General features: G+C 41.1%; 1 protein-coding gene and 2 long non-coding RNA genes across 5 annotated transcripts in view; 1 reads left to right on the top strand and 2 right to left on the bottom strand.

Annotated features, from left to right (window-relative positions):
* Positions 1 to 23,689, bottom strand: part of LOC102080905 (zinc finger protein 260) — a 203,771-nt gene that overhangs the window by 51,117 nt on the left and 128,965 nt on the right. The window lies entirely within an intron of this gene.
* On the top strand, positions 13,893 to 16,806 carry LOC112842860 (uncharacterized). Its single transcript, XR_003214883.1, has 4 exons — positions 13,893 to 13,915; positions 15,767 to 15,961; positions 16,060 to 16,533; positions 16,651 to 16,806. It is a non-coding gene; the product is annotated as an uncharacterized LOC112842860 (long non-coding RNA).
* Positions 19,561 to 22,664, bottom strand: LOC109195413 (uncharacterized). Of its 2 annotated transcripts, none has more exons than XR_002057029.2 (3): positions 22,087 to 22,664; positions 21,211 to 21,480; positions 19,561 to 20,250 (listed from the first exon to the last, which is right to left on the bottom strand). It is a non-coding gene; the product is annotated as an uncharacterized LOC109195413 (long non-coding RNA). The 2 variants fall into 2 exon arrangements; XR_002057030.2 differs by having other exon boundaries at positions 19,561 to 20,247.

Below are 23,689 nucleotides of genomic sequence, written 5' to 3'. Positions count from 1 at the left end.
GAGGGCAGCAACCCCTCCTCCCTCCCTGACGACCTCAACACTTTCTACACCAGGTTTGTGACGGACAATATCGCCCAGCTTGAGGAGTCCAGATCCTCACTCAAACCTGGCAGCTCTGCACTCACCTTCAGCACTGAGGACGTGGTGAGAGCCCTCAGGAGGACCAGGGAGAGGAGCTCACCCAGCCCTGACAACATCAGCAGTCGAGTTCTGAGGCACAGTGCAGGGCAACTAGGAAGTGTGTTCCAGACTCTTTTTCAACACTCAGTTGACAGTCAAACTGTCCCCCAGCTGTGGAAACACTCCACAGTCATCCCCATCCCCAAAAGAAACAACCCAAAGTCTCTGAATGATCTTCGTCCTGTGGCCCTCACCTCCCTGGTGATGAAGGCCATGGAGAAGATCATAAAACAGCACATCGTAAGAGCAACTGACCTCCTGATGGATTCACTCCAGTTTGCTTACCGTGCACGCGGAGGTGTCGATGATGCAAAAATCTTCATCTTGGACTCCATCCACAAACATCTGGAGCTCCCTGACTCCTCCGCCAGACTTCTGTTTGCTGATTTCTCATCAGCGTTCATCACTCTGCAGCCTCATATCCTGGCCACTAAACTTTCCACCCGATTTCACCTGTAATTTCAACTTTCATAAAGTTTGGGTCAACAACTCTCTTTCTGGTCTCCGTTCCACCTCCACTGACTCCCCCCAGGGCTGTGTGCTCTCCCCGCTGCTCTTCATCCTCTACACCGATGACTGCAGATCCACACAGCCCAACTGCCACCTGGTTAAATATGCTGACGACACAGTTCTCCTGTCACTGCTGTCAGGCCCCTCACAACACCACGGGCCGCTCTGCAGGAGTTTGTAGAGCAGTGTGACAGCTCCAAACTTGAACTGAACATGAGCAAAACCAAAGAGATGGTGGTGACCTTCTCCAGTAGGCAGAGGGATCTGACTGCTTCAGTCACCACCACCATCCACAAGAAGCCAGTGGAGGTAGTCGAGGAGTACAAATACCCGGGAACCATCTTTGACAACCTCCTGAAATTCTCTGCCAACACAGATTCTCAGGAGGTGCCACCAACAGCTATACCTCCTTAGGAAACTCCTTTGGAGTCAGCACACCCATCATGATGACTTTTTACAACGCCTTCCTGGAAAGCATCATAACCTTCTCCATCACCTGCTGGTTCCACTCCCTCAGCCTTCAGAACAGGAACAGACTGCAGCACACTGCATCAGTGTGCTCTAAAATCATTGGCCTGCCTGTCAGAACTCTGGCACAGGTTTTCAACCAACAGGCCCTCAGACAGGCAGCCAAAATCATCAACGACCCCTCTCACATTCTTCACCCCGCATTTCAATGGCTCCTCTCTGGGCGACGCCTCCGCTGCATTTCCTGCAGGACTGAGGGGAGGAGAGCCACCTTTGTCCCCAAAGCCACTCTGCTTTTTAACTCAAGCCGATAAGAACATTTCCCACACCAGAAACATAAACTACACTCTTTTTTATAATGCCGACACTTTACTCACTTACAGTTATTTATTCACCTTTCAGTCACTTTAATTTTAAAACTGTGTATATACTGTATATTCTGTGTGTATGTATTATCTCACTCTTATTGCCTGTTTATGCCCTGTCCTTATCTTGAACGCCATGCTGCTCTGTTGTATCTTAATTGCCCCTTGAGGATAAATAAAGTCATTCTGATTCTGATTCTGCATTTATTGATATTTTCTGCAGATACTGCCTGAAAAAAATCTTTCCAATGCTGAGCTCTTACAGGACAGTAAAGGTCTCTGTAACACAGTTAAAGAAGTCAGCTCCCACAAAGCTGCAAACTAACAGGAAAGAAAAATGTTGAGAAATCATAAAGAGCTGTTTGTGGAGACGATCAACATTCAGCTGGAAATGACACAAAACCAGAAACAATCAAATAAACAGAAAACATGAACCCACAATCATAAAGACCAACAGTTACAGAAGTAAATCAAACTTGAACCATGAAGTAAGAACTCAAACAAGAAAAACTTAAGGACCATAACCAACCAGAGAGCTTAATAATAAACATGAATTCAAAGTCCCAGAACATACAGTGGGATGCGAAAGTTTGGGCAACCTTGTTAATAGTCATTATTTTCCTGTATAAATCGTTGGTTGTTACAAAAAAATGTCAGTTAAATATATCATATAGGAGACACACACAGTGATATTTGAGAAGTGAAATGAAGTTTATTGGATTTACAGAAAGTGTGCAATAATTGCTTAAACAAAATCAGGCAGGTGCATAAATGTTGCACTGTTGTCATTTTATTGATTCCAAAACCTTTAGAACTAATTATTGGAACTCAAATTGGCTCGGTAAGCTCAGTGACCCCTGACCTACATACACAGGTGAATCCAATAATGAGAAAGAGTATTTAAGGGGGTCAATTGTAAGTTTCCCTCCTCTTTTAATTTTCTCTGAAGAGTAGCAACATGGGGGTCTCAAAACAACTCTCAAATGACCTGAAGACAAAGATTGTTCACCATCATGGTTTAGGGGAAGGACACAGAAAGCTGTCTCAGAGATTTAAGCTGTCTGTTACCACAGTTAGGAACATATTGAGAAAATGGAAGACCACAGGCTCAGTTCAAGTTAAGGCTCGAAGTGACAGACCAAGAAAAATCTGGGATAGACAGAAGCGACGAATGGTGAGAACAGTCAGAGTCAACCCACAGACCAGCACCAAAGACCTACAACATCATCTTGCAGCAGATTGAGTCGCTGTGCATCATTCAACCATTCGGCGCACTTTACACAAGGAGATGCTGTATGCGAGAGTGATGCAGAGGAAGCCTTTGCTCCACCCACAGCACAAACAGAGCTGCTTGAGGTTTGCTAAAGCACATTTGGACAAGCCAGCTTCATTCTGGAATAAGGTGCTGTGGACTGATGAAACTAACATTGAGTTATTTGGGCATAACAAGGGGCGTTATGCATGGAGGAAAAAGAACACAGCATTCCAAGAAAAACACCTGCTACCTACAGTAAAATATGGTGGTGGTTCCATCATGCTGTGGGGCTGTGTGGCCAGTGCAGGGACTGGGAATCTTGTCAAAGTTGAGGGAAACATGGATTCCACTCAGTATCAGCAGATTCTGGAGACCAATGTCCAGGAATCAGTGACAAAGCTGAAGCTGCACCGGGGCTGGATCTTTCAACAAGACAACGACCCAAAACACTGCTCAAAATCCACTAAGGCATTCGTGCAGAGGAACAAGTACAACGTTCTGGAATGGCCAGATCTGTGGTGTGAGTTAAAGAGAGCTGTCCATGCTCAAAAAGCCATCAAACCTGAATGAACTAGAGATGTTTTGTAAAGAGGAATGGTCCAAAATACCTTCAACCACAATCCAGACTCTCATTGGAAGCTACAGGAAGCGTTTAGAGCCTGTAATTTCTGCAAAAGGCGGATCTACTAAATATTGATTTCATTTCTTTTTTTGTGGTGCCTAAATTTATGCACCTGCCTGATTTTGTTTAAACAATTATTGCACACTTTCTGTAAATCTAATAAACTTCATTTCACTTCTCAAATATCACCGTGTGTGTCTCCTGTATGATATATTTAACTGACATTGTTTATTGTAACAAACAACGATTTATACAGGAAAATAATGACTATTAACAAAGTTGCCCAAACTTTTGCATCCCACTGTAAACCTGACCCTCCAACACCCAGCACCATGCTCCTGCTTCAGATGTTATCAGTCCATTCAATGACCGTCATTAGCAGTTATCAGTCTCACAAGTGTTGGTCAGACTGGCCCTGCTGCACTTGGTAGTAGGCAGGACTGATAACATATGAAGCTTAAGTGTAAGTTCAATAAGGACGATCTGTAATCACTCACCTGCCTGCTTTCTTACATGTTCAGCTGCTTTTCTCTTCTTTACATCACTGATACTTTCCATCATCAGTCAGTCTCCTCTTGTAGGAGCCAAGTTAATATAGTTCATATATTTTAGTATTTATATTTGTTGTTAAACCTATTTTGTGTAATTAGTACTTTAATAAGTACATTCATGGTTATAGTTGAATTCAAAACATTAATTTGATGTGTTGGCTTGGTTAAGTAAAACCGTGAATACGTTTGCCTTAAAGGCTTCGTTTATAGTTAAAAACCCGACATCATGGATTTATGCAAATGAGTGAATGCGGTGCAGGAGGGGGGAGAGAGAAAAAGGTTAGTATAGCGTAGACAAGATGCTGCAGCAGAGGAGAACAGAGCCACATGGGTTTTCTACCATAGTATGTTTGTTGTTGAGGATAAGTTAAACTTGATTACTCCTGTAAGAAGATTCGCAAGCTGTGGAATAAATTTCTGTTTGTATCTTTTCACGATGGAGTCCTGTGGAAGTTTTTCTTTTTCCTCTTTGAATGAATGTGCATCAGTGAGGCACGGGAAAACTAGTCTGACAGCTATACACCGCTGATCTGAGAACAGTAATGTATTTCTTTAAAATCCAGTATTGATGCTGGCTGGTTTACACGTGTACTTCTGCTGTTTAATACATGAGTGAGATTATTCTACATTCTGCTAAATATTTCAAATATTCAAAGCTCTCTTTATTTACAGGCTCCACAGAAACCAGGGCCGAGCCTATCCAGAAGAAGCAGCCTTTGGAGGAGGAGGAGCTACACCAGTGAATATGAAAGGCTTCATTTAGGAGCTGAAGAGCTGCTGTGTTCTCTCTATTGTTCATTCAGTCCAAGAGAAAATCATGTTCCTGCTTTTCATTTGGATGATGATGGTCTCCTTTCAGACTGGTGAGTCATCAAAAGATGGAGTGAGATGTAAAAGGAGATGATAGACATGAAAATATCTGGATGTTGTTTGAATTGATTCACTTTTTATAAACTAAACTAAGTTTAAAGATACAGAAACATCCTGGTGAAATATGTCTTTGTTGTTTTCAGGATCCTCTGAGGATTTACTGACACCATCTAAAGATGTAGTGATGAGTTTGGAAGGAGACACTGTGACTCTCTCCTGCAACTATTCAGGCTCTGTCCTGAACCTCTACTGGTACCATCAGAAGTCCGGTTCACATCCACAGCTTCTCATGGCAGAACATTCAGCGCAAACAGAAAAGCTGAAGTTTATACATGACAGAGAAAAAAAGGAGTTTCATCTGGAGATCTCCTCTGCTGCAGTGACAGACTCTGCTGTGTACTACTGTGCTCTGCAGCCCACAGTGACAGGAAACACCAAAACTCTGTACAAAAACCTTTGGAGCAAAGACAACAGAATACTCCACAACATCCACTAGAGGGAGCCACACACTGTTAAACCTCTGATTTGTTAGAATGCAGACTGGGTCCTTTTACAATCATGAGACAGTTATGAATGAAAAGTTTTAGAGAAAACAATAGTGTGGCATTGAAGTGCAGCTACTGAGGCCATATCGTGATGTGTTGGTATTACTATTTACAACAGAAGTAGAAAAAAATCACAATCAGTCAAGCATAAAGGTGACATTTAACCCTACTTACATAGAGTCAGTAAATGTATTAAATATTTAAAATGTGTGAAAATTATTAAACTGTTAACAATAATGTTACACAGTGACAGAAGACAATATTCGTTCTGGTGCTGCACATTGAGGTTCATTACTTTGAAACACAGCAAAACAGCAGTTCTGTGTTACTGTCAGCTTCCACAGCCATCACTGGCCTGGGTTAGTTTTTTACTTGTAATGGCCATTTAGTAATAAACCATTAGTAACCAGGGTAACCTAGACAATAAAACAATGAAAAGTTCACAACTTAAGATGTGCAGGCTGGCTCAGGGTGCCACGATGTCTTCGTAAAAATATTAAACGATTGCAGATTGAAGTTTCTTTGTTGGTCTGTCAGGCTTCTGGTGTACCACAGGTCAGCTTCTATTATGTATGAGCAGTTTATATATTATCAGTTTTCTGCAAACGTGTTGAGAAATAGTTATATTTTCTTTAGCTGATTTAGTACTATAGCTTGCTTTATGCATTTTAATAACAGATCAATTTAGGGGAAGGCCAGCTGTGAGAGAGAACTAGGTCAGAGGGTGACAAGTTGCCTTAGCAACAGAGGCTTAAGTTAGTGGAAGCTTAATAATACAGGAAACTGCAGGAGACGCTTTGTGCAGGGCTGCAGAGTACAGGATGTAGAAACTAGGCAGAGTGGACTTCAGAGTTGTTTTGACTGAAACTATGTATGATGCGGCATCTAGGCTGAAGACGTTTTTTGCAGTTATAGGGCAGACATGTGGTACTGAAATAGATCAAGTGACGGTTTAGTAGGGGAGGAGCGACCGGAATTATAACATAGGTATATGCTTGTAATGCTTCGGATCTGCGGAGGGTTTAGCCTGTGCACGTCCCTTTCCGGAAAGTAATGATTGAATAAAATAATTATAAAGCTTTGACCACACTGAGTCGTGTTCTCTCTGTCCAGTAAAAGAATAAAAGAACCGGAAATGATATTATATAATGATATTAGAAATTAAATAAACTAATGTAAAGTAATGTTAATGTTAATTTCAGTCTAAAGTTGTTTACACCCGAAAGATCTGCTGTGGTTGTTTTTGTTGTTGTTTTATGCTTTTCAGTCACAGTTTCAATTGATATTTTGGGTGAAACACTTTCTACATTTCTACAAAAATAAAGAATTTTATCTGTGTAAGTCTGTGTGATGTTTTTTTTATTAGCGGCATACAGATAGATGTTTTCCCACAGGTTTTACAGATGTACGGTGTCTCTCCTCTGTGGATTCTGTGGTGCACACATAACTTTTCACCCTTGCAAGAATGTTTCCTACCTCTGTGGATTACAGTACTCTTTTCAAATGCTGATAAATACTTTCTCATGGATAGAACATTTATGTAGTTTCTCAACAGTGTATTTTCCAACATGACCTGTTAGATAGCACCATCACTGAAACTTTCCACACATGTTTGGGGTGACTGTGGCTCAGGATGTAGACTAGGTCAGCAACTAATTGAAAGGTTGATAGTTCAATACCTTGATCCTCCAATCTGCCAAATATCGTTGGGCAAGATACTAACCCCAAGTTGCTCTCTGATGACCTCATCAGAGTATGAATGTGTGTGAATGTTAGAAAGCACTTATATAGGACAAGAATAGAAAAAAGTATTTTGAGCACTCAGAGGAGAAAACTGCTATATAAGAACCAGTCCATTTACCATGTTTTGAAGAAAAACAAAACAGCTTCCCACTTGTGTGGCCTCAGGGATGTTAGTTCACTTCAAAGTTTGTCTATGTGTCAAACATCAGGTGTCATAAACTTTTTGTACAGATTCTGATGTAAGAATGTATTCCTCAGTGTGACTTCTGCTTCTCTGAAGTTTCTTTGGCTTTGCATCTTCTAAGAAAGAAGACATCTTGTATATACCATTTTTAGTAGTGTTGTTTTTTGTGTTATTTTCCAAGTTTTGGACGTGGCACCTTGCCTGGGATTACTGTAATGACCCTAATATCACTGAAAAGCACAGAGTTGCTTTTTTCAGGAATTGCTGGAATTTTGTGATTGTATCAATGGTTCACGAGTTACGGTCATTTGATCTAAAACTGACGGGTGCACTTGTGCTCAGTAAGAGGCAAGGGAAATATAATACAATACGAAGCACACAAGACACAAAACTTTCAAAATAAAACTGGAATTAATATATACGCTTCTGTCCAAGATGGCTCCGCGTATGTGTTACAGGCCTTTGATGGGGTCTGTCTTTAAACTGTTTTTTTTTAACAGAAAAGCAGAGACAGGAGACATCAGTTGCATTCGGTCTGCTGGCTCTTCCTCGTCTGATTTATTAACAAAATTAAACAGCGTTCTTTTCTTTTCATTTTGACACACACATTTCTCTTTTAACAACAAAAACACATTCAATCAGGTCCATAGCTTAAACCCTTTTAGTTACCTTGCATTCTCGCAAGAATAAACGTACAAAATAATCATTGTATATGAGTGTCCTTATTTATTTATTTATATTTATTTATTTATAACTCTAAATGAAAGTGCAATACCACCATAAAATCAGGTCTTTTACATCAATAAACGTTTTACAAAAAAATACAATTCTGACCATACACTTATGGGTGTCACACACTCCCCAACAAAAAGAAAATAGCTCCTGACATTTAACCTCTTACCCTTTAAAACTCATTAAACTCATTATTCAAACAACTCAAACCACATCCCCTTCCCACATACCCACATTCCTTGTGGACTAACATGTCTACATTGGGCAGTTATAATATACAGGGAAGGTGCCTGGGTGTGCACAGTGAGATGTTGGAATGCGATATGGCACTAGGGGGAAGTAAGGTAACAGGGGATATGGTGGCATGGTGTAGCGTGTTGTGTTTGGTGACTCATGGACTTCAGCACAACTGTCTGATGGATGCACCCGGAGAGAGGGCTGGTCAAGGGTGTCATATGTGAAATGTGTAGCAGGCCATCGTTCTCTAGTAGACCTTCTTAGAACTGATTCATTAGTCGGTGGGGTCACATTAGTTGTATACTGTGCCTGTACTGGCCTCGTAGAACCACTTTCTACTATCCAGGAGTTAAACACCTCCACACAAAAGTCACTGACGCCAGAGTGGGTTTAGACTTTGCTTTATATGGCAGGTGTGAAACTGTAACAACAAAATACAGAGTATATGAGTGTCAAACTAAAATAATTACTTGAGGAGCTGCGTGACCAAGTGCTAATGCTAACACCAAACAACTGTCTACAAACCATAAATTAGCATGCGTAATACAGCATCTAAGTAACTGCTATTAATCACCATAAAGTGCCAAACAATAATGCATACTCACAGGGAATGCCTTTTTATCAGCCTTTCACAGCATAGATCACATTAATCAGTCGATTGTCTGAGTCTTTCTTACACTTCCCCTGTCCACACACGGACCATGCCTTTCTCTTAAAGGGCCAGTGCACTAACCAAACAAAACAAAACATGTACAAATTTGACAATAGTCAGAACAGTGCCCTTTCTGAAAGCGGCAGTCCAACTTCTCCCTCGTCGACTTCAGTGACGACTGATTTCTGTACCCTCTCGTTTTCCTCCTCTCCCATGTCGTTGTCCAGTTCAGTGCTTTGGTGTCCACCATCTTGTTCCATTCCTGTTTCCCTCAGTTCATTTGTTGCAGTTCGTTCCCCCAATACTGTTGCTTCTGTCGGCTGAGATGTTCCACGGTTGACCACTCTGCTGAACTCAGCTGTTCCCTTTGAGGGTCCAACAGTATGGTTACAGGTATGCAAAGCATCCTCTTTGTTTCCACTCCTCAACTCATACCTCAACTCATAATACCTTGAACTCTCATCCTCATTGGAGCTTGTGTCAGAGTGGGGCTGAAACTCTGTCTCTCTTTGAGCTGGTTTTGGTTTCTTTTTCTTGACGGTGGATGTCCCGTCCCCCTTATTTACAGGAGGCAAGTCCACAGAAAGCTCATTGACAAGATGCAATAGATTGCGATGCAGAACACGCACTTTTTTCCCATTTGCCTCTGAGGTCACTCTGTACACTGGACTGTCATTGATCTGCTCCTTCACCACATAAATGGTGTTTTACCAGTAGGACCTTAACTTGCCAGGACCACCCCTCTCAGTCAGGTTCCACACTAGTACTCTGTCTCCAGGTTGGAGTACCACTCCTTTCAAGTGCCGGTCATAGTGTTTCTTCCCACGATCACTTGACTTTTGGCTGTTTTCAGACGCAATCCTGTAAGCTTCAGTCATTTGTTCTTTCCATTTCTCAGCATAACCTCTTGCAGTTTGTGGCTCTCCATCAGTAACCAACTTGAATAGGAGGTCTACTGGCATTCGTGGGTGTCTACCAAAAAGCAGAAAGAATGGTGAGTAACCCGTTGCTTCATGGCGCGTGCAATTGTATGCATGAACCATCTGTGGGAGATACTCTCTCCATCTTTCTTTTTTTTTCTTCACCCAGGGTCCTCAGCATCTGCAAGATGGTACGATTAAAGCGTTCAGCTGGGTTGCCCTGAGGGTGGTACGGGGTTGTTCGAGAGTGCCCCACATTGCTCAACTGTTGCAGAGTCCGGAAGAGCTCGTTCTCGAACTCCCGCCCCTGATCATGGTGCAGCCTTAAAGGGTAGCTAAACCTGGGGATATAATCACTGAAAATCCTTTCAGCTGCAGTTTTGCCACTCTTGTTGCGGGTTGGATAGACCTGGGCATACCTAGTAAAGTGGTCTACCACAACTAGGATATACTGATATACGCCCCTGCTTGGCTCTAAGTGGAGGTAATCGACTGAAACCAATTCCACTGGTGTGCTTGTGGTAATGCTGGACATGGGAGCCATGGGAGCTCGGACATATGTCACCGGTTTCTTCTGTTTGATGCACGGGCACTGCCGGGTGACATAGGCTTCGATGTCTCGCCTCATGTACGCCCAGTAGAACCGTTGTCTCGCCAGGCTGAGAACTCTTTCTACCCCGACATGCCCCATGTCATTCAATTCAATTCAATTTTATTTATATAGCGCCAAATCACAACAAAAGTCGCCTCAAAGTGCTTTATATTGTACAGTAGATAGCACAATAATAAATACAGAGAAAAACCCAACAATCATATGACCCCCTGTGAGCAAGCACTTTGGTGACAGTGGGAAGGAAAAACTCCCTTTTAACAGGAAGAAACCTCCGGCAGAACCAGGCTCAGGGAGGGGCGGCCATCTGCTGCGACCGGTTGGGGTGAAAGAAGAAAAACAGGATGAAAGACATGCTGTGGAAGAGAGACAGAGATTAATAACAGATATGATTCGATGCAGAGAGGTCTGTTAACACATAGTGAGTGAGAAAGGTGACTGGAAGGGAAAAACTCAATGCATCATGGGAATCCCCGGCAGCCTACGTCTATTGCAGCATAACTAAGGGAGGATTCAGGGTCACCTGGTCCAGCCCTAACTATATGCTTTAGCAAAAAGGAAAGTTTTAAGCCTAATCTTGAAAGTAGAGATAGTGTCTGTCTCCCGAATCCAAACTGGAAGCTGGTTCCACAGAAGAGGGGCCTGAAAACTGAAGGCTCTGCCTCCCATTCTAATTTTAAATACTCTAGGAACAACAAGTAGGCCTGCTGTGTGAGAGCGAAGTGCTCTAATAGGGTGATATGGTACTACAAGGTTATTAAGATAAGATGGGGCCTGATTATTTAAGACCTTGTATGTGAGGAGCAGGATTTTGAATTCAATTCTGGATTTAACAGGTGTTATCATGCAGATGTTTCAGGACCAGGGATTTGAAGCTAGCTGGTAAGACTAGTTGGTGCTTTTCTGCAGTCTTACAATACAGAACTCCATCTTCTAATATCAGCTTTGTCCACTCATGCATCATTTTCCTGGCACAACCTCTCACATTCCGTCTCATGTCATCTGTGAGTTTTTGATCCGAGTCTTTCATTTTCATGATCTCACCTATCGCAGGGTCAGCTCTTTGAACCCTTTGTAGTTCATCCAAATTGATGGGCGTGACCATTTCTTGGATTACTGGTTCAAGCTGGTCACCTTGTGCTAGTGTTTCAGTGACGTATCTGTCAATGTCAAGGGGACTCCTCGACAGGGTGTCTGCGTCGACATTTACTTTGCCAGGCCTGTACCTTATATCAAACCTGAAATCTGATAGCTCTCCCACCCATCTGAACCCAACTGCATTCAACTTGGCGGTACTCATGACATAAGTTAAGGGATTGTTGTCTGTGTAGATAGTAAAATACGGGGCATAGAACAAGTAATCCCTGAACTTCTCGCAGACAGCCCACTTGAGGGCGAGGAACTCAAGCTTGCCAGAGTGGAGTCTGTAATTCTTTTCAGCCAGTGTCAGTGTTCGGGAGCCGTATCCAATCACTCTGAGCTTCCCATTCTGATGTTGGTAGAGAACGGCTCCAAGTCCTTTATCAGATGCGTCTGTATGAAGGACAAAGGGAAGCTCAAAATCCGGGTAGGCAAGTACAGGGGGGTTTACCAACATATCAATCAACTTACACAGGGAACCCTGGTGCTTCTCGGTCCACTCAACTGGTGTTTTGGATGGTAACTGTGCACCTTTCCTCTTCTGTCCTGTAACCTTCCCCAGAAGATGCTCCTCTTTGGTTTTCTTGGGTTGCAAAAGCTTATAGATGGGTTTTGCTATTCTTGAGAAATCCTGGATGTATGAGCAATAGTAACTCAGGAACCCAGCGATCCTCCTTACATCTCCCACTGTGGCCTCGAGATCTTTTGGATCAATGCGTACTCCATCAGCTGACACTAAGCGCCCAGCATACCTCACTTCTCCTTTAAATAGGTCACATTTTGTCAGCCGGAGTTTGACTCCGTAGTTCTGTAGGGCTCTCAAGTCTTTCCTCAGCCCTTCCACATGTTCCTCAAAAGTCTTGGCGTAGCACAAGATGTCATCCAAGTATGGGATGCAGCACTCATCCCTATAAAGCCCTGGTGATAGGCTTTTCCCTGGTCCAAAATGGAGAACCAGTTGTAACCTCCCAAGGTGTCAATGAGGTCCTGGATTCTTGGTAATGGGTGGCAATCAGGTACTGTGCACTGGTTTAGGAGACAGTAGTCTATACAGAGTCTTAGAGAGCCATCCTTTTTCCGCACACAAACTATAGGCGCAGAGTAAGGAGATCTAGACTTCACAATCCATCCTCTTGCTAGGAGGTCCTCAGTATACTCTTTAACCTCCTTATAGAGGAGTTTTGGAATTGAGGTGTATGATTTCTGAATTGGAGTTGTGTCTTTGAGTGTTATTGTCATTTCCAAGCTGAGAATGCACCCCATGTTGCTTTCATCACGTGCAAAAGCCCCTGACTCTTCCGTTAACATTTTCTTGGCAACAGTTTGTTGGTCTTGAGTCAGGTGGCTAACATCAACAGGTGGATCCCATTCCTGTGTTGCTTGATCTTCACCGCACTGCTGGGGTATGTGAGATACATCAGAGTCGACATCTTGAGTCACTTTGGGCTCACCGAGGTTTGGTAAGTCAGTTTGTAGGACTCCTGCTATTGGTTCAACAGTTCCAAGGGCTGCTCTGCCAGTGAGGGTCACATCGTGCTTAGTGTGGTTGCCAATAGGTACTTTGTCATATGGGACTCTGGCATCACAAACTGTGAGGAGGCTGTTGCAGCTGTGGGTTGCTCTCAGTTGGTTCAAAGAGCATGAGGGGGTTGGACATGTCAACTGTAGAGGAAACTTTATACTTAACATACTTAACTTGACCAGCTGGGATTACTTTTAGGACACTCTGGCTGACCCCGTTATCCAACATGTTCTCACTCCCAACTCGTCAAATGTGTGACGCATGGTCAGGCTCCCTCTGCTTCACTTATCGACGCGCAGGGTACCCCCCTCGCGTCGAGAATTGACGTGCAGGGTCCTCTCATTGAATACTATAGAGCTCCCTAAACGTTGTTTATTGACGACAAGAGATTTCCGTGGAAGAGCCTGTTGTCCGTATATTTATACATTTCCGAAATCACATTGTAGTGAGGTGTACTGAACACAATATATTATATAATGTAAATAACTACCTGAGAAACAGCAGATACAGCAGATAAATTAATTATAGGCTTTTACTTTTGTATCGTTTATTGCATTTATGGAGGGAGAGGTGTATGCTGGGTAATGGCACAGCTAGCGACACGGTGACTTTATTCACCCGCTTCGGCTGTTATCAGTCCATACAATGGGCGTTATTAGCAGAAATCAGTCCCATAGATGTGGGCCATCCACCTGCTAGATTGTTCAGAAGGTTGTTATCATCCATCCAGATGGAGGATCACTAACAGGAGCGTGGAAGACTCCAGAATCCACTCTGGCTGGAATCCGGTGGATACAGCAGTGTTACAGGTAAGACCATTTAAACGGACAGCATTTATAGATGACTATTAAAAGTCAGCGAGTGTCAATAATGTTAATGTGGTTATGTTAGTAATACAGCGAGTGCTAATATAACAGCTTTAAGATGCATTTGTAGATATTATTACGTGTTTTACCGTCTTTATGGTGCTAGCTTAAAGTTACGGTGTAAACGTTAGCTTATATTGTAGTAAAGCTGTTACTGTTTAAACGATGTTGGGACAGAAATATTAGCTTCTGTCATGACTGATGAAGTTACTAGTTAATAAAGTTTCCAGTAAAGTGATTAATCGCAGCCACAGATTAACAGTAAATATCCCGATTAGCTTCAATGCATCTGTAATAAATATGTGCAAGTTTCAGTGCTTCGTTTAAACTGTATGATACTTATACTGACCCAGGGTCAGTGTAAATACAATCCTAGCTGTGTGAACAAAGCCTGGCTCCTTTAATCCTGCATGACAAACCTCAGGATGCAGGTTATTATTACTCTTTCCTGCTGCCACACCTGTCACACCTGAGAGACAGCTAGAAACTTACAGTGACGTGGACATCATGCCAAGACTGCCAGACTCTGTAATACTGTAAATGATCAGTGACTCAGGTTAACACTAAACTTTAAACAGTACCTCTGTGTCTCTGTGTGTGCTGAACATCTGGAATCAGATTGAGTCAGGCTGCATCAGCTGAATCTGTTATTTGTAAATATCAATATTTTTTATTCAGGTGTGGGGATAATATGTAAGACTGCAGTGAAGCGATGCGCCAGATTAATCCCTGGCCAAAGGTATCGTACTTAAATCAGACTACTGATCCAGCCACATCAGCCTTTTGTGAGGTCTGTTTAAAGTAGACTTAAAATGAACTGCAGGTTCCTGAGAGGTGGACTGTGAGCACAGGAACACATGTTCATACATACAGCTGCAGCAAGCTTACATTAATTTTAAATAGATTTGTTACTCTGATGTCTGTCTCTCTGTTAGTCCTCTGACAGACTGGTACCTGTCCAGGTGTGCTCTACCTATGACTACTGGGACAGGCTCTTGCTCCTGTAATAGAAAGTTTCTATTATTCTAATTTAAAGTATTTAAGTGCTTATGCATATGCTTAGTTGTGACACTGTTATAGACTGATCAGTGAAAGTTTCTAAAACTAGATGAACTTACTTCAGCATCAGCAGTTTGAGAAAACAACTCCCTTTACAGGTGCTGATAAGGCCAAGGGCACAAAACAGCATACCCATTGATCTGTTAGGTTTCATAGCGAGACGTGTGAAGTGTGGTATGATCAGTTTGTAACTTCCTCCCTCTTTCTTGGAATGCATAAAGGAGTAGGAGCACGACTTCTGTGGCAGAGCTGACATGACTGAACTGTGATGTTTGATGTGTGTTGGCTCTCCTGCGCGCAGTAATAAATAGCTTGATCACAGCTCTTTCTGTGTTGCAGACTTTATTTAAAAAATTCCATGATACCCCCACCCCCACCCTCCCACTGTGAACCTGAATTGAATATTCAGAAGACATTTGTTTAAATAGTTAAACAAATCTGAGCTGTTGGTGTGTCCTTGGATTGTGTGGTAATAATATTAGAGCTGGCAATCTTTCCTGCTGAATCTCTACTGTGAGTCATGTTACCTGAGATTAATTCTATGTTTACCTGACAGCCTGGACAAATGTGCTGTGTGAAGGATGTAAATCAAATCAGATCTTAACTGCTTACATTTAAGGAGCCTGGTCATATTTAATTGTAATATGAACCAATGATTTTCTGATTGCTGATTCTAAGAGAGTCTTTGTGGAAATTTGGCTTTTTGTCATTTTAATTCTCTTTTCTGTTTGCCAGAACAGTTCTCCACAGTCGCTGTCCACATGGGTCAGTGGGACATAGAAGCACTCTGCTAATGTGGGACTCTGACCAGCAACATCCAGCAAGACCCAGACAGCGTTTTCTATCTCCCAGCTGAAGTTTTTTTGTTTGTCTGTGACTGGAGAGTCAGATTTTTGTTGAGGCTGGAGGAACAGCCTTAGACTTGCAGAGGTAAGTCAGTTTGTAGAGATCCCTCCCACCCTGGCTTTTATGTGGCAGATTTCTTATCTGAAACAGTAATATTTCAGTGACTGCTGCTTATACCACAGGTTAATACATGCTACTGATCCCTGATGGGAGAATCTTCACCTCTGCCAACAAAGAAGCCTGGTGGATATTTGTTTACAGTCTGATGATGGGACATCATGCTCTGCATCTTCAAAGTTTGTCTCTTGATTATTATTGATACACAATAATGTGAAGTATGCTCATATCTAGTATAACTGGACCAACCTGGTGCTCTTCATTTATGGAGGCTGTTGAGTCTGAATGTTGGATGTTGTGTATCTCGTGTTCTCTGGGCTTTGTTGTCCTCAGTCTTTTTGCAGAATCAGAAAACAAAACCAGGATGACCGTAAATGTTTCTTCTCCAATTGGATGATGATAAGACTGTGACACGGGATGCCACCTTTAGTCTTGTGATGAAGCAAAGCTCAGGAAGAAGTGTGATTAAATGGTACCCACATGTGTGCTGCTGAGAAGGATGTACAGGGGCACCTGCAGCCAAATCCAAGCCGCCTCAGGTTAGTTGTAGTTGCAGAATGCTTTAGGACTGAGACAGCTGAGGCATCAAATGTTTGATTAAAGCGATGAAAAAGAGAAGTTTCTTCCCTGTAATTATCACTTTTTAAAATCTGTAGCAACTTCAAGTCTGTCAGCGTGCTGAGGTCACAGAAACAAGAAAAGCAGCTTCAGACTTCAGAGTGTTGTTTACAGTTTTCTGTCATCATGATCTCCCCTGAAGTTTATCAAGCATTAAGTCCACAATACTGTAATGATGATTCTGACTTTGGTCACAGTTGCATAATATTTTAATAATATACAATTATTTTTTGTAATTCATATTTTTTCTGTTAATTACAAATTTACTTTGTGAAATTTGTATTTGAGAATGCAGAATGTGACAATATATTTTTGTTCAGTATTTAATTTCTTTCAGTTGCAATTGTTAAATGAAATATATATATATATATATATATATGATTAAGGAAGTGACCTCACAGCCCATTGTTCCTTCAGTGGGCTGGTTTCAGTCATTATGCAAATGTACTGTTTATAAGGTTTGGGGAAACCTGCAGTCAGCTGAGACTGAAGAAGTCACTTGGATGAGTGACGAAACGTTTCTCCCACAAAACGCTACGTCCAGATGAACAGATTCAACTTTTGGAGATTTACTTTCCTGGATGATTGAGAATGCATCAAGACGTCCTTCATGGTGACATCACCAGAGACAGCCCCGCCCACCTCAGGACCTCGCCATTGATCATGATGATTATAATAATGACAGCGAGCGGAACTAAGACTGTAAAAATCCACGACCAGAATGTTTAGATGCTTTCTAATTATTAATGAATACTGAGAGCCTCTTTCTGTGTTTTGTCTGTTTTGTTTTGTTTTTTACCTCATTTGTTACTAACAAAGTTCACCAAACTCACACAGTTTACATTCTGTATGTTTCCATCTTTACCAGCCACACTTTTAACTACAATTAAGCAAATAATCCTTAGAAATCGTCGTTTTTCTCTTTTGTAATTGGTGATAATTCAGTGAATATACGGCGCTGCTTCCTTTTATTGCGTCTCACATTGCTTTAAGTTTTTCAGTGTCCAGTTATTTTTTTACTGCTATTTGAATTCTCTGCATGTTTGACCCTGTAGACTGTTTAATGGACTGCTTGTCTTGTAACCGCTGCCTGTTTTTGACTAAAGATTTGGATTTCTGACTTTAACACAGCCTCTGCGTGTCCTCCCTTTGTGTCCTCTTCCTCTGTGAATGTGTTGCATGTGTCACAGATTCATTTTATTAACAGCTTTCCCACAGTCAGTTGCATCAGCATTCATTCACAGCACATTGCAGAAGGATTCAGATCAATACAGTGATCTTATAGTCAGAATTATCCTGACAGACTGCCACTGTAAATTATCTTTCATCAGGTCAATTTTAAAGTTCAGTATTTCAAAGCAGGCGTTATGAAGAATCATATTGGCATTAGGACTGTAACAATATGTACTAACAAAGTCAAAGTTTTTTAATTATGCTAGAATATTGGAAGACAATCAACTTTTAGTGTTTTCTGCATATTAATTATACTGAAATAGAGATGGTGACCATAACTGTACAGAAGCACTAAACAACTGACAATCTAACAGACATTATTGGCCTGAGCCGTCATGCACAGTGAGTCTGATCCTGTGCTGTGAGAGTCTGACAAGCATGTTTCTGGTCAGTTTGGAAGAAATAACATCACAATGTTGATCTTTTTTTCAATATTCCTTCTCTTTTACAACATAAACTGTGATCAAAGCTACTTATGTTCACAGCATGTAATAATGGTGACAGTCCAGGGCATTGTGGTCTGTTGAGCTAGGGTTAGGGTTAGCAATTCAGACATATGTAATCAATCTCTTGCTGGATATAACAAACACCTAGGAATTCATATTATAATTTGATTTTCATGAAATATTCATATTCAGTATCAGTCATTTTATATTATAACCACGTATCCACCCAGGCTCATGGTGGGGCAGGGCTCTGTCCTGGGATGCTTGAGTACAAGGTAATGTACACCCTGACCAGGTATCCAGTCTGTCAGAATTGTTTTTCATATTTGGTTCTAAAATATGAGTGAAAACAAAAATCCAACTAGGATTTTTGCACATGATGGATGAAGTCTGTCTTTGACTGTATTGTCCAGCTGATCCATCAAACCCCCAGCAGGTGAACCTTATTCATGACATGGTAACAATGTAAAAAATTAAACAGCAACAGTCTAAATGTAAAGTGCATTCTAAACTCCTCTTCAATAAATTATATGGATGTGCAGTGAGTCATTCAGGACTGTAAAACGTGAACTACAGAACCCAGAGTCTTCATCATTAAATCTGTGGTTGCTTCATTTTTCTATCCTATATCAGATACTTTAAAGGTTTTAGTAAAGTTGCATTCTCATGGTGAGGCAAAGTGCTTTATGTGTGTGTGCGTGTGTGTCATGAACGGCTATAAAAGCCCTTTAATTAAAGAACAAAGCGGGGTTTGAGTTCGAGTTACGGCAGACTGTCGCTACTTCTAAACGGAACGCAGCCTTCCTACGGCGGACAGCTAACAACAGGAATCGGACGCGCGGTCCACCCTAGTCCACAGCAACCACCATAGCAACAGCCTAGCATGACTTTAAAAACATATTCTGTCTTCATAACTATCAAAAACGTGAAATGATTTGTAAAGCATGAAAGTGTTACAGCTGCAGAGAGCTATGGCGGTATCTTTGGAAGCTGTTTACATAGCTAATAATATACGATGTAACCATGGAGACAGTCAGTCACGTGAGCTAGCGGTGCACGTTTACTACAGTGAATAAGGTGATTGCGTGCACAGCGTCCACACGCTGCACAGGGTAAAGACATTACTTCAGTATTGTTTTATATTTATATATATTTGCCTTCTGCTGACCATCACCTCAGGTTCACCATTACAGTTTCAGCATACAAATGCACACTGTCTAAATATGAACACATTCAAAAAAACTCATGTCTCAGAAATAAGCACAGCTGTTCATGTTTGTCATTATAGTTTTATTTGTAAGAAAATTGTGAACTTCATATTGTGTATCAAGTCAAAGAACATTTGACAAGTCTGAGTCATTCCTTTGTCCTGTGAGAGCTGGAATAAATATATATCCTGACAGTTACAGTTGAAACAGTAGAGACAGGTAGAAATGGGATCGGACTAATGTTTGCTTAGTCAGATACCTCCTGTGTTCAGTCCATCATATTAAAAAACAAACAATAGCACGATCCGTGTGATTTTGCATCCATTTCCAAATCGTAGTCAAGCAGCCCAGTCTCATACTCTACATTAGAAATGTCTCTAATGTAGACGTGTACAGTGTAGTGTAAGCATTAAAAGATCATAAAGGAAACACTAACATTTATGTGAAACTAATTGTAATAAAAAATGAACAGGTGATTTACAGATTTATAAGAAAGAATCTGAAAACAACACTTTTTTTGGTCTAAGTGGTCAAAGTAGAAAACAGAACTGATGTTCAAGAACAAACCGTAGCTGCACTAATATTACACATCTCCATTGTTGTGGTGAACAGACATGTTGCTTTTAAAACCACATGCAGTGTGTGACCATGACTGTCCACTGAGACCATGAACGCCACTTCGCTGAAGCATTCTTCTCCTTCTTCTTGCCATCAGAATGGAAGCAGACAGAGCACGAGCTGCTTTGATCTACTGAAAGGAAAAAGCAGAACATCTGAGCTGAAACCATTAAGATAGAAACAATCGTTCAATGCAGTGTCTCAGGTAGCTTAGCCTGTTACAACTGTTGATACAAGTTCAGTACAGTTAACACAGTGTCGGGGAATTCCAGTGTGGGAACTAGTGGCTTTAGGTTTGTAGTCATTTAACTTTCATCCATTCATTCATTTAATTCAGGAGGAAGAAATGTCAGGTTGGTGCAGGCTGGTTACATGCATTTGCTCCCATGCTGTCTTTAACTAAATGACTTGGTTCACTTTATGGCTGGGCTGTATGTGGGGTTATATCATGTTATTTGGGCAGGAGTACCTGTCCCCTGTTAGGCTTAGAAAGTTTCTCCATAAGCAGAGCTTCTAACTCTTATAGCTTTTAGCACATCTGTAGCTGTGCAGGCTGACAGGTTTTTGGTGGCTCTTTTTACCCCACACTGGTTGTGAATGTGTAAATAGCCCCACTAGTTCTTTTGGGTTGCAGTTAACTTGGGAGGAAGGGGTGGGTCTGCCAGGACTAGATGAATAAAAATGATCTGGGATACATAAATTTCATAATGCATGCATATATCTCTATAAATGAAACCTGGCCTGAGTGCTGCCATTTTTTACATTCAGTTATTTCTCTTAGAAATGTTGGATCTAAATAATGAATGTGTTACAGTTAAAGTGAAACACTGGTCAGTGCAAATGGCTCACTGGGACAAAGAAACCTTTAAATTAAATACCATCACCTGACATCGAGTGTCAAACAATATCAAAGCTGTAAAAGCTGTTTACAGTCAGAATTTATAAAAACTATGATTGTAAATAAATTCAAACAAGTGAGCTTTTCTCTTTGTGCTGATTATCAACACTGTGACTTCTTAGGCTGTAAGCTTTACTTCAGCACAGTTGTAGAAGCCGTCACTCCAAATGTCTTTTGATAACAAGAAAAAAATACCTTGTCAGTACACGGCCTGAAGTTCTTCTCCAAACATCTTCTGCCATCGGCTTTGTCTGCTGGTTTGAAGACAATAGACCACAAAAAGATGATTTAGTCACTTTGTCTGCATCATGCAGCTCGAATGTGTCGTGTAACGATGTTGAATAACCGTCGTTATCCCTCTGCTGTGTCAGTAGGATTGTACTGTACAGCCATCATACAGTCCAGCAACCTTTATGGTCCTGCTTTGATTCACCAGGAACTATTAGGGAAACCTTTCAGCGCCTCCTGTGAAAGACACAGGCATAAACACAAACATTTATTAACATGTTCCACAGTCTTCCAGTTCGATTTTCTCATCCTGTGGACAACAACGTACAGAGATGCAGGTATATGTTAATTTTTGTAAGGTTTCTTTACTGAACATATCCAGCTGCAGCTCCACTGTGATCCTGAACTGGATAAGCACTTAAGAAAATGTGTCAATAAATACATCAGCTTACTATATTTATCCAAACAGACGGGACCAATAATGCTTCACTGAGTTAGAGACTTTAACAGTCTCTTCTATGTAAGAATGTCTCGTGCTGATGGACCTGCAAACTTGACAACAAAGGTTTTTCAGACTACATGTAGCTGTCCTCTATATCAGCTCACACATTTACATTCATGTCACACTTATTTCTGCTTTCCCATTTTTACCATTAATGCTTACATTTTGATTGGATACCTAACACAATACGTGTGACAGAAAATCCACTTAAATGTTTGATATTTCTAATAATAATCATAATTATGATTATTATTTAAAATATTATTTAAAGGTTTCTTTATAAATACATTTAGAATTTTATAACTCCTAGAATATAAACCTGGGCTGTTTCAGATTCTGACCTCTGACCTCAGTGACCAGGCTGTGTCCTCACTGCAGCTCCCTCTTGGAAGTACGTCTGCTTCTTTTCTTCCCCCGGTGATCATTTAAGAAGTACATTCATAATGAGATATGAAAAACATATCATTATGGAAACACACTAGTTCACCCTATGGGAGGAATCAGTTCCTGTGAAACATTTCTGTAAATGAACATCATGGAGAATGAAATGAGTTCTTCAGGTGACTCAGCAGTCCCACACTGACAAATGAAACTTCTGTGGAAGAAGAATCTGGATTTTTTTTTATTTCCAATCCACTTAAACTATTAAGGATTAAGCAACAGTGCTCATATTTGCTCTTCTGAAATCTGTGTTAAGCAACAACAAACATAAATTAGTAACAAAAATACAGCTGAGTAGAAGCTTTACACACCACGAGCAGCCATAACGCTAAATTTTAATCTTCAAATGTTTCTGAGCCGTCTTCAACCTGTTTTTAACAGAGAAAAGTCCCACAGTCAATGCAGCCTGAATGAAATCCTGATTCCAGATGTTGAGCACACACAGAGACACAGAGGGACTGTTTAAAGGTTAGTGTTAACCTGAGTCACTGATCATTTACAGTATTACAGAGTCTGGCAGTCTTTGCATGATGTCCACGTCACTGTGAGTTTCTAGCTGTCTCTCAGGTGTGACAGGTGTGCCAGCAGGAAAGAGTAATAATAACCTGCATCCTGAGGTTTGTCATGCAGGATTAAAGGAGCCAGGCTTTGTTCACACAGCTAGGATTGTATTTTACACTGACCCTGGGTCAGTATAAGTATCATACAGTTTAAACTAAGCACTGAAACTTGCACATATTTATTACAGATGCATTGAAGCTAATCGGGATATTTACTGTTAATCTGTGGCTGCGATTAATCACTTTACTGGAAACTTTATTAACTAGTAACTTCATCAGTCATGACAGAAGCTAATATTTCTGTGCTAACATCGTTTAAACAGTAACAGCTTTACTACAATATAAGCTAACGTTTACACCGTAACTTTAAGCTAGCACCATAAAGACGGTAAAACACGTAATAATATCTACAAATGCATCTTAAAGCTGTTATATTAGCACTCGCTGTATTACTAACATAACCACATTAACATTATTGACACTCGCTGACTTTTAATAGTCATTCTATAAATGCTGTCCGTTTAAATGGTCTTACCTGTAACACTGCTGTATCCACCGGATTCCAGCCAGAGTGGATTCTGGAGTCTTCCACGCTCCTGTTAGTGATCCTCCATCTGGATGGATGATAACAAGCTTCTGAACAATCTAGCAGGTGGAGATGGCCCATATCTATGGGACTGATTTCTGCTAATAACGCCCATTGTATGGACTGATAACAGCCGAAGCGGGTGAATAAAGTCACCGTGTCGCTAGCTGTGCCATTACCCAGCATACACCTCTCCCTCCATAAATGCAATAAACGATACAAAAGTAATGGCCTATAATTAATGTATCTGCTGTATCTGCTGTTTCTCAGGTAGTTGTTTACATTATATAATATATTGTGTTCAGTACACCTCACTACAATGTGATTTCGGAAATGTATAAATATACGGACAACAGG

This window comes from Oreochromis niloticus, linkage group LG18 (assembly GCF_001858045.2).
Source record: "Oreochromis niloticus isolate F11D_XX linkage group LG18, O_niloticus_UMD_NMBU, whole genome shotgun sequence".
Lineage (NCBI taxonomy): Eukaryota > Metazoa > Chordata > Actinopteri > Cichliformes > Cichlidae > Oreochromis > Oreochromis niloticus.
The sequence above is the reverse complement of the archived record's forward strand: the minus strand, read 5'-3'. Positions and strand labels throughout refer to the sequence as shown.